Genomic DNA, 12,751 nt, shown 5'->3' on the forward strand with positions numbered 1-12,751 from the left:
GATCTTCCAACCCTGTCTCCTCAAAATTAAGTTCCCACAGAACTAAACTGCATTCTCAATTACGTTTAGCTGGAAACGTATTTTCTTTACATCCAGAAGTAAGTATTCTCTCTAATGTCGATTGATTTTACAGTGATATCTGCATTACTCATCAACTCAAAAACACCAGATTATACCTGTTAATTACACAACATTGATTGGTTTAATTTGTTTGCAATGCTTTTGTGTTTTTCTCCTTCGATTTGGAGAAACAAATAGTTTTTTCTGAGTTTAGGATGGCCGAAGACACTACACTACCCATAATCCTCAGCTATCATTTGGGACGACACCAGTCCGCTTTGCTCGACAAACCCCGTGATTAGTCCTCAAGCTCTGTGATTGGATGTTGGAGTGGCAGTGCACCTAGGTTATTCTATATGAAAAATTGTTTTCGTAAAAGATCAAATCATACTTTATTCCGCTAGTGCTTGCTTTACTCTTTGAAAGTCATCATATAAATGCATTATAATAAATGGTTCGGCTGCATTAAATATTAAGAGTACATACAACATAGGGGGAAAGTAGAAGGTCAATGATAGAAATATAGAATAGAAAATATCAAGAAGATACTGTAAGTGATATCTACAATAAAACTGTTTAATGCAGGACGTCCAAAGATATTAATAGGAGGATGTGCAAAACAGACAAACTAATAAGGCTTTATTTAAACATTAAATAATACTTTAAGTTAAGGTCTTCTTTTAAATAAGAAAAAAGCTTTGGGGGTATCTACAGATAGATATTAAGCCTGACAAAGTACTTAACGTCTAATATATTGCATAGTTTGTTTTGGGACTTGACAATCAACTTTCCTGCAATGTTAACTATGTTGAAGCACTTATTTTAACTGATATTATACATATTAATTAGACTCTTATAAGATGTATGTAGATAGTATAAGAAATGTGCAGAATATGTTTAATGGTGGAGGTACACAGATATCGATAGATGTCTTGTAATGCACTGTTGAGGAACCTGCGACCCAAGTTTTTCATTCATTGCATAACTACACCGTAGTTGTGTATATGATATGTCAATAAACCTTAGAACATCTTGAAATCTTGAAAGGGATGTGCAAAATAGCCATTATATACAGTTTTTAATTAACTATTAGTAGAGAATAACGAGTAATGAATATGCTTTATAGGGATCTGCAGATAAATGTTTAGTCTTTTCAAGCACCAACTATCAAATATCTCGCCTGATTGTTGGCACTTGACAATCACCTTCCCTGAATTTTACTCAGGTGTAACTAAAGTCTGATTTAAGGGTTGTTTATATTTCACATCATTAATCAGAATCTGCAAAGTAACTAAAATAAATGTAGTGGAGTAAAAATACCAGGTTAACCTCAATAAATTGCATGTTGTACATGCTGCTGTAATGAAAAAATGTCCCAACTTGGGATCAATAAAGTATATCTTATCTTATCTTAAGATGATTGATGACTACTGCCATATTTGCAAAATGTGCCTCTGAACCTTGACAAGTGCATGTTTCAGGCTTATCAATGAACAACAGGAGGGGTCACAGACATAAGACCAGCTATTAAATAAAGCTCTTCTGACCTTAGCTGTCATGTGGGTATATTAATGCTGCCCATTATGGACACAAGCAATTTTCCCCCATTTATTAATTATATGTTTTAAATGTGATAACACCAATGTGTTTCCCATCCCCTAAACATCCAGGGATGTACACAGTTTAATACTGGCAAATTCTAATTATGGGAAATACGAAAACGTCTTCTAAAACTACAATTCCCAGTAGAGACGCGCCATAGAACATGTTGCGAAACACACAAATAGCCAGCATGTGTAGTTTTGGGGGGTGGGGTGGGGGTGGACTCGTTCGAATCCTGTTTTGGATAGTGTGCCGTCGATGGGCTTCATTCCATTTCAAAGTGCTGTTTTACGCTCGGCGTAACCATGGTGCACTGCCACTCCAACATCCAATCACAGAGCTTGAGGACTAATCACAGGTTTTGTCAAGCAAAGCGGACCGGTGTCGTCCCAAACGATAGCTGAGGATTATGGGTAGTGTAGTGTCTTTGGCCATCCTAAACTCCGAAAAAACTATTTGTTTTTGGGGAAAAACACAAAAGTATTGCACAACATTTAAACCAATCAATGTTGTGTAATTAACAGGTATAATCTGGTGTTTTTGAGTTGATGAGTAATGCAGATATCACTGTAAAATCAATCGACAGTAGAGTGTGCAACTCGATTTTGACAGGATAACAACTGGTGACTTCTAGAATTGTGTGAGTAACATTCTGTTTTTAGACTTCTCTGTTTCAGTGTGTGTGCTCTGTATAAATGCTCTGTAGTTGATCTGATTGAAATTGTGATTTTAATCTCAAAACCGCTACAGTATTTTCAGGCAAAAATGTGGGACAATTATTTCGACAGAAACCTTAAAACTGAACTAACTGGCTGCTAGGGTTAACTTTGATTTAACACGGTGAACCATCAGATCCTCCTTCGCACTCTCCAAGAATGTGGAGTTTCAGGCTCTGCACTTTCCCTCCTCACCTCATACCTCAAAGACCGCACCTACAGGGTAACTTGGAGAGGGTCTGAGTCAATTAACTACAGGGGTCCCTCAGGGCTCTGTCCTTGGTCCCATCCTCTTCTCTCTGTACACAAACTCGCTCGGATCGTCCATTAGCCCGCATGGTTTTTCATACCATTGCTACGCTGACGACACCCAATTAATTCTGTCCTTTCCCCGCTCAGAGACCCAGGTCGTCGCACGCATCTCTGCTTGTCTAGCAGACATCTCTCAGTGGATGTCTGCTCACCACCTCAAGCTCAACCTTGACAAGACTGAACTGCTTTTTCTTCCGGGAAAAGAGTGTCCCACTCTTGACCTAACAATCAACATCGGCTCCCTCTGTTGTTTCCCCGACTCAGACTGCAAGGAATCTGGGTGTGACCCTAGATAACAACCTGTCCTTCACTGCAAACATCGCTGCTACAACCCGCTGCTGCAGATACACTCTTTACAACATCAGGAGGATACGTCCCCTCCTGACCCAGAAAGCAACGCAACTTCTGGTCCAGGCTCTCGTCATCTCACGCCTAGACTACTGCAACTCCCTCCTGGCTGGTCTACCTGCTCCCTTCACTGGCTTCCAGTAACTGCTGGAATCCACTTCAAGACACTGGTACTTGCGTACCATGCTGTGAATGGATCTGGCCCTTCCTACATCCAGGACATGGTTAAACCATACACCCCAGCACGTGCACTCTGCTCTGCATCGGCCAAACGGCTCGCTGCACCCTCACTGCGAGGGGGACCCAAGTTCCCATCAGCAAAAACACGTAGGTTTGCTATCCTGGCTCCAAAATGGTGGAATGAGCTCCCCATTGACATCAGGACAGCAGAAAGCTTACACATCTTCCAGCGCAGACTAAAAACTCATCTCTTTCGACTCCACTTCGAGCAATAAATGTACTAACAAAGCACTTATATACTAACAAAGGACTGGCTTATCTAAAGCTAGTTGAGTAGCACTTGAAATGTTTTGGCTCTATGAAACCTGATGTACTTATATGATTCTGTTTTCTTCAAGTTTGTATCTTCTTGGTCAAATGCACTTATTGTACGTCGCTTTGGATAAAAGCGTCAGCTAAATGCAATGTAATGTAATGTAGAGAGAATACTTACATCTGGATGTAAAATTCTATCGTATATTATCCTAATAATAATAATAATAATAAAGGCCAGCAAGATTGTTCGAATTAATAGCAGCCCTGTGCATGGTGGGGCGCATTGTAGGAAAGCAAGAAAATAAATGGCAAATATATGTAGAAAATAAACGTATTTGAGTTACGTCCAAAACAAACGTAATGTAGTAGAAAATACGTTTCTAGCTTAACCTGTTTAGCCCTGAGCCTGAAGATGACATTCCCAGAACAAATGACCATATCTTCCCTTCTAAAAGGGTTAAATTAATAATATTTTTTCTTAAAGTAATGATAAACCTGTGAGTTGGATGTAGAAAAGTCAGAACAATATAGATGTTTTTTATTTTAAAGAAAATTCAGATTGAACATAGTAAAAAACTGTAAATTATAGTGTCCGTCCAAAGATTATTTTTTACTTATAGTGAAAACTACCCTCGGATGATGGTAAGGTAGACTAAAAGCTTTAGGAATCCAAAGTACAACATATAATAAGTACCCTGTATCAAGATTGATGCAAAACAAGTGACATTTGACCTTTTTAGAGAGGTTTAGCAAAAAAAACTCCACCTCTGAGGTGATTTGGGTGGAAATGGGGGTTTTACCGTTTCTCTGGAACCCATTGGTCGATTTTGGTGATTGACATCTCTTTCTGACCGTTAGAGCCAATAGAATCGAAGGGGAATCTCCCCTCTCACACACATGGTAAAAAGAAAAGGTGGGGGCTTCGCGCATGCAGTTTTGCATCAGAGCGAACCTATCTCTCGCTCTGACATCTGGAAACGGAAAAGCAGGTTTATTGCTCATGGATTATCAGAAATCATTTCAAAGGGACACAGACACATTGGATTAACCTATGGATTAACTTCAGCAGCGTTTTTATCGTTTTAATGCCATTGAAGACCACTTTTGACCAGACTACGAGACAGGTAAGCCATGTTAGCGTTTTTAGCTACCTAGCGCCAGATGTTTTGATGTCTGTTTTTGTTTATAAAGTCGCAAGTTCGTATCATGGAGTGATAATGTATGTACCCATTGATTCTGTGTCACCTCACGATGTGAAAACCAATGTACTCTTTATAACATTAATGTAAAACTAACTATTTCATTTTAGACTTATTAAGTGCAGAGTGTGAGTGAGAGTAACTGTACCGAGTTTTAGCCTGCTACCAACAACAACACCATCTTGTGGATAGGCCTTTCGAGGTAGACAGGTTTAGCGAGGCGCTTTCTTCCAGGGTAGAGTCGCTGATAAGCAGCTTGAGCCTTCTCACTCTTCCATCCCCTCCTGGGTACACTTCCACAACCCTGGCCAGCTTCCATTGGCCACGTGGTATAGTGTTGTCTTGCAGAATGACAACGTCATTTACCTTGACGTTTCTGCGGCCTTTGATCCACTTTGGTCTTTGTTGGAGATGGTACTCCTTATGCTGCTGAAGGCACTTTATTTATTGAGAGAGTGTTGCTTCTTGAACCATCTCGATTATGGTCAGCTCTGCTTCTCTCCTCTCCTCTAAGCTTGTGGCTTCACAGGACCTTGGCTTGAGACCTTTAATTTCCTTTGCAAGGCGCTTGAGTCTGGCAAAGGCTTTAACCACTCTTGACCAGTCTGAGAATTTGTGAAAGTGATCTAGTAGCAACTTTACTTAGTTTGCCTGGGTATCATGAACCTGGGCCTTCTTAAGCTCTGGGTCACTACTCACGATCTCTCCCACCTTGACTTCTCCACTTGGTAGCTCTTTCTGCCAAAGTAGGTCTGGGCCTGTGAACCAATTTGAGGCTTGAAGTTGCTGTGCTGTGAGACCTTTGGAGGCATGATCTGCAGGGTTATCTTCAGAAGCTCTTTCGACAAAGTCAGATTCCAGCACCTCAATGACATCTGCAGGTGAGACTTCCTTAATCTGTGTTCTACAGACGTAGTGTACTTCCCTTGGGAGGTTTGAAGACTGGAGACCTGGTATCACTTGCTTCACGGTTACCTGGTGACTTACTCCAATCATATCTCCAATGTCGAGACAGGGATTGCCAAAGTCGACAACACTCCAGCTCAAATCTGTTCTCTGTGCAAAGGGCTGGTTTTCTTCCCCAGGCACCACTTCTCTTGGGACGAGGGCTTGAGGACAGTTGTAGCCGATAAGCAGGCCAATTTCACAGCTTTGCTGAGGAGCGATCTCATCTGCGAGGTGTTCAAGATGAGGCCATGCCTTTGCAGTCTCTGGTGTGGGAATATGGTCTCTGCTTGCAGGGATGAATTCTCTTGAGTAGGTTACTGGCAGAGGTATTATCCTGTCCGAGTAGATTCCTCTCACTTGGAGCTTCTAGAAGCCATTGTGGAGAGCTTTAGCTGCACTGCTTCGTTCTTTGTGCGAAGAGCCTTTGCTGTTTCTTCAAGGATAAAGCTTGTGTCACTCTGTTTATCGAGGAGTGCATACACAAGTATTTCACTATGTGGCTCACTTGTGGCTGACACCCACACTGGAACGATTGTGGATGTATGGGGGTCTTTAACATTCTGGAAGACTGTATTGGATATTGCCTCACGTGGTGTGCTTGCCGCTTTACTTTGTGGCCATTCCATTATGCTTTCTCTTGCACCATCATGTTTTGTTGACATTCTTTCTTCAAGTTGGATGTCCTTTTTCGCATGTTTCGCACATCTTTCTGTTTTTACATTCCTTTGAGCGATGGCCAGATTTCAAACAGCCAAAGCACAACTTCTTCTCTTGAACAAACTTGACTCGCTCAGAGATTGTCTCATTCATGAATTTGTAACATTTGTGCAGATCGTGTCCTGTCTTCTCACAGAAAAGGCAGTTTGTGGTATCTGCTCTTTCATCTGTGTCTGTAGTCAATACATTTGCTACAGGACTTCTGTTCCTTAAAATCTTGCTTTTTTCGCTTTCGCTTGATTTTAGAGCATAGAGAGATGTTATTGGGTTGCAAGCTATTTTGGCTTCACGTGTGAGAAATTTAACAAACTGGCTGAAGGTTGGGAACGTGTGATTTTGTTCTTCCATTTCTGTGACCTTTCTGTTCCAACTTGAGGTCAACCAGTCTGGAAGTTTAGCAAGCATCTTTTGGCTGCAGGGCTACATAGTCCCATTACACTCTTTAGCTAAATTATCATCTCTACAAACACAAGTACAAACCATTATCAAAATCAATATTTTATGCTAAAATTGTATGAATTAATGCCCAGAGCAATATATCCTCTCGGTCTGCAAGTCTTCCACCCTCACCTTCTCTATGATGATTTACAATCATCGTGTGTGTGTGTGTGTGTGTGAGTGTGTGTGTGTGTGTGCAACACACTCTCACTCCATAAACGTCCAGGAGCGACGCTTGGTCAGGGTCCCGAGGCGTGCAGTTGGGACGCTCCGAGGCTCCTTCAGATTCATAAACAGACGCAAATAGCTTTCAACTGATTGCAATGTATTCCCATCTGCGGCGGGATTTGACGCTCATGGAAGCACGGCATTCGTTAGTGTCGGAGGCATTTAAAGGCAATGTGAGCGTCCATTCCCATTGGATAACGGAGAATTGTACACCCGGAAGTAAGTATTCCCCTTACTGTCGATTGATTTGACAGTGATATCTCCACTACTCATCAACTCAAAAACACCAGATTATCCTTGTTAATTAAACGACATTGATAGGTTTTAGTGTGTGTACAATGCTTTTGTCACGTTTTCCCCTTCAATTCTGAGAAACAAGTCGTTTTCTATGAGTTTTGGATGGCCGAAGACATTACATTACCCACAATTTTCTGTAGCAACCATAGACTGTATGAAAAAATTAAATAATACATTATTCCGAGTGTGCTTGCTTTTCTCTTTGAAAGTCATCACATAACGGCATTGTAATACACGTTTCGGCTGCATTAAATATGACATATCTGCCGTAGTTAACTCTATTTATAGAGCCCTGATGACAAGACTTCTAGACAAACAGGAACTGCCGCCAAAACTGAAAACTTGACGTGGATCTTAAATATATAAGCAATTAAACAACATCTTACATTTCTTTTCACACAATACGTCTCCTTGCAGTATCAACACTAATTCGGCTGACTTTTATATTTGATCCAATTGGTAGATAGGCTGTATTTACGCCATAACGGTGCACAGCTGATAGAAAGGGACACCTACTGGTTAAAGCACGTTATTGCATTTTATAATTGTATTATTAGATATTAATAGGAGGATGTGCAAAACAGACAAACTAATAAGGCTTTATTTAAACATTAAAGAATACTTTAGGTTAAGGTCTTCTTTTGAATAAGAAAAAAGCTTTGGGGGTATAGAAGATGAATATGGAGGGATGAAACCCTCTTTGATGGTCACACATGCAGAGCACACAGCACACACAGTGACATTTGTATCTACAGATAAATATTAAGCCTGACAAAGGACTTAACGTCTAATATATTGCTTTCCTGCAATGTTAACTATGTTTAAGCACTTATTTTAACTGATATTATACATATGTATTATACTCTTATAAGATGTATGTAGATAGTATAAGAAATGTACAGAATATGACAATGTAATGGTGGAGGTACACACATATTGATAGATGTCTTGTAATGCACAGTTGAGGAACCTGCGACCCAAGTTTTTCATTCATTGCATAACTACACCGTAGTTGTGTATAATATGATATGTCAATAAACCTTAGAACATCTTGAAATCTTGAAAGGGATGTGCAAAATAGTCATTATATACAGTCTTTAATGTCAATAAACCTTAGAAAATCTTGAAATCTTGAATGGTATGTGCAAAATAGTCATTATATACAGTCTTTAATTAACTATTAGTAGAGAATAACGAAGAGTAAAGAATATACTTTATAGGGATCCTATTAATATCTAATAATAAAATTATAAAATGCAATAACGTGCTTTAACCAGAAGGTGTCCCTTTCTATCAGCTGTGCACCGTTATGGCGTAAATACAGCCTATCTACCAATTGGATCAAATATAAAAGTCAGCCGAATTAGTGTTGATACTGCAAGGAGACGTATTGTGTGAAAAGAAATGTAAGATGTTGTTTAATTGCTTATATATTTAAGATCCACGTCAAGTTTTCAGTTTTGGCGGCAGTTCCTGTTTGTCTAGAAGTCTTGTCATTAGGGCTCTATAAATAGAGTTAACTACGGCAGATATGTCATATTTAATGCAGCCGAAACGTGTATTACAATGCCGTTATGTGATGACTTTCAAAGAGAAAAGCAAGCACACTCGGAATAATGTATTATTTAATTTTTTCATACAGTCTATGGTTGCTACAGAGGATTGTGGGTAATGTAATGTCTTCGGCCATCCAAAACTCATAGAAAACGACTTGTTTCTCTGAATTGAAGGGGAAAACGTGACAAAAGCATTGTACACACACTAAAACCTATCAATGTTGTTTAATTAACAAGGATAATCTGGTGTTTTTAAGTTGATGAGTAGTGGAGATATCACTGTCAAATCAATCGACAGTAAGGGGAATACTTACTTCCGGGTGTACAATTCTCCGTTATCCAATGGGAATGGACGCTCACATTGCCTTTAACAGCCTCCGACACAAACGAATGCCGTGCTTCCATGAGCGTCAAATCCCGCCGCAGATGGGAATACATTGCAATCAGTTGAAAGCTATTTGCGTCTGTTTATGAAGCTGAAGGAGCCGAGGAGCGTCCCAACTGCACGCCTCGGGACCCTGACCAAGCGTCGCTCCTGGACGTTTATGGAGTGAGTGTGTGGGTGTGTGTGTGTGTGTGTGTGTGTGTGTGTGTGTGTGTGTGTGTGTGTGTGTGTGTGTGTGTGTGTGTGTGTGTGTGTGTGTGTGTGTGTGTGTGTGTGTGTGTGTGTGTGTGTGTGTGTGTGTGTGTGTGTGTAGGTTGCTGGAGGTGCAAAGTATTTGGCAAACTTCTTCTCTGACCTGCATTGGTGGTTACAGTGAAAATCAAAAGTGATATACTGTAAATGCATTCTATTTACTATTTTAAAAATGGATACTGTTGTAGGGAAAAACCCAGTTCTCAGTGTATCTCTTCACATGTACAAACATACCATTTTGTTAATATGGAAAAGCATCATGGGGCATGCATTTGCCTTTTTTATCCAAATGATATACACTCACTGTCTGTAATCCACTTATCTTTCTAATCCCACACCAGCAGTTTCAGTTTGCCCTCATATTAGTTATCAGTGTCAGCCACTCTCTAACCCGGGGTCATGCCTGGGAAAAGAGGCTGACACTCATTAAAATCAACTCGTCGCATGAGACACTGGGACACACATGAAAGCAACCAAAAACAAACACACACACACACACACACACACACACACACACACACACACACACACACACACACACACACACACACACACACACACACACACACACACACACACACACACACGATGGACGCTACACTCAAAAAACGGATTCTTGGTCCACATAAATATGAAGCAATATTTTCAGATATAATATAACTGAAATCTGTCAAATATAAAGTGGATTTGTTCAAGCAATTGAACACAACGTGAATATGTTGAATATAAACTGAATGTAAGACAATTAGTACAGTTTATTCTATTAAATCCCATAAAGGGAAGGCAGACCCTGAAGGGAGGTAACGCGCATGCGCAAAGCATGACGTTACTGACGTTGACTAGTGTTCACACTGGACGTAGACTTGGCGTTTCAACCTACACCGTAGATCGACGGACTTTAGGTAAGTCAAATTGTTTAATATTCCGCTGCTTAACCATACGTTATTGAAGATGAAAAGTTATTTTAACGTGTTTATGCTATACATAGACGAATAGAATTGTCTGGCTGGCTAGCTAGCGAAACGAGGCCAGCTAGCGAAACGAGGCCTAGCTAGTTGGGTGCTGCTTGTACTAAGCATGAACCAGAGCCAGCAGCACCTTTTGTGCTTTGTTGCCCTCATGAGAGTTAGTAATTCAAGTTACATTGGAGTTCCTTTCGTGCCGTATTTTTAGCTAACACTATCTAATACTTTCTTATATCAACTCTACTCTTCGTTAGTCCATGACATAAGGCTTAGCTATAGGAGTTAGGATAGGAAATAAAAAAGAAATGCATAAATACATGGATGAAAATAAATACATTTAAGACATATTGGAGACCTCTTCATTTACCAACTTCTATTCATGCATTTATGTACTTGATTTATGTATATATTCATGAATTACTTGTGCTTTATTTTACTCTTTGCATACATTAATTTAGTATTTATTTCAATGTTATTTTTCTTCCAATTTTCTTCATTCTCAAGTATGTATTTACTCCTGCAATTATTTATACTATTAATTATTTCCCTAGTTCCTCTTATAGTTATTTGAGCATTCATTTTAGCATTTATTTATTTAGTGATTATTTGATTGATGTTTGTCATTTTGTTGTCCTCCATACTAGGGTTGGTGTGAATAATCAAATATGACATAATACTAATTAGTGATTCAAAACAATTTTGACATTTTCTACGAAGTAGCATCATTTTTAAATCAAGCTGCTGCTCTGCATCACAGAAATCCAGCAGAGGCCTTATTTATTTACATAATATTTCAATATCTGGCTAGTTTGCTGCATTGTTCTACAATGCCAAGGAATAGCTTATTCCTCACCTTTGGAAACTAACCTTGTGCTATTTTTGTTATAGATCTAGGAGCTAAATCAACATTGTGGATGGGCAACCTCTCTATATAGGTAAGTAATTTGAACGTGATGCAATCATTTCATTTCTTATACTTGATAGCATTGAGAAGTTTTTGAAACTTGTCTTTTTTTTTTTTTTTTTAGGTGTAATATGTGAATGGGCGTGTGGCAATGTATGGTGTGTGGAAAGTCTGTAGCAAGTAGATACGAGCTGCTTAAACATGGCAAATTAAAACATCATGGGAACAGGTTCCGGCATCCTTGCCCATACACTAATTGCCCCTGCACATTTAGATTGTGGAACAGTCTTTTGAGTCATATATACCGCAGTCATAAAACCCAAACATCCCCAAAGCCATCTGAGTTGTCTACATTTTCATGTCAGTTGTGTGCTTGTCCTGAGCTTTCAAATGAACAAGCTTATTTCAGTCATGTAAATGAACATCTACGGAGAAATGAAACTGTAACATGCATTTTTAAAGATTGTGTTTTTAAAACGAACATCTACAATACATTTCATACTCATAAATACAGGAAACATAATCCCCATATTTTAAGTGATTTCAAAGCTGAGGTTGTTACTGTAGTTGTTGGATTAATTGAATCTGACAATTCTGTTATTGATGGTGCTGCAGATGCAGATGTAGAATATGATACTTGTATAGATGCACATGGTTGTTTTGATACTGAAGATCTACCCAAGGTTATTGAGCAGAAAATTGCCTCTGTTTTACTGAAATTAGAACACATTTTGTTTGTACCGGCAACAGCGATTGACGAATTACTGCAGGAATTACACTTTTTGTTAAGCTTCTCATCTGTTCCGATAACCTTTAACGGCCTATCGGACATTTTTAAAAACCACTGTGTTGAAATTGATGAGTCCATTGTCAAAGAGCTTGCTCAAGAAGTGTGTAAATCTAATCCCTTGACCAAAGCCTTTGCAAAAGACGGCCCCCTCGCTACATCTTTCAAAAGAAAAAAGTATTACAAAGAATATTTCAGTGTGGTAAATCCAGTTGAGTACATCCTTGATCCTAAGAGTAAAAGAACATATCAGTATATTCCTATATTGCGTTCTTTGCAACATCTGTTAAGTAACAGTGACATACTAAAAAGTGTAATTCACACACACGAGACACAGAAAAGTACACAGTGTTTAGGGCAGTATAAGTCGATAAGAGATGGAATTTACTCAAAAGAAAATGGCCTTTTTACTGGGGAGGATTTGAAATTATCATTATCACTATATGTTGATGACTTTGAGGTGTGCAACCCCATAGGTACGTCCAGAAAAACTCATAAACTTGGTGGTGTGTATTGGATTTTGAATAATTTACCACCTGGAT

General features: G+C 39.3%; 1 protein-coding gene across 1 annotated transcript in view; it reads right to left on the reverse strand.

Annotated features, from left to right (window-relative positions):
- LOC117472474 (whirlin-like) overlaps nt 1–12,751 on the reverse strand; it is a 177,510-nt gene that overhangs the window by 55,213 nt on the left and 109,546 nt on the right. The window lies entirely within an intron of this gene.

This window comes from Trematomus bernacchii, unplaced genomic scaffold (genome assembly GCF_902827165.1).
Source record: "Trematomus bernacchii unplaced genomic scaffold, fTreBer1.1, whole genome shotgun sequence".
NCBI classification, from domain to species: Eukaryota; Metazoa; Chordata; class Actinopteri; order Perciformes; family Nototheniidae; genus Trematomus; species Trematomus bernacchii.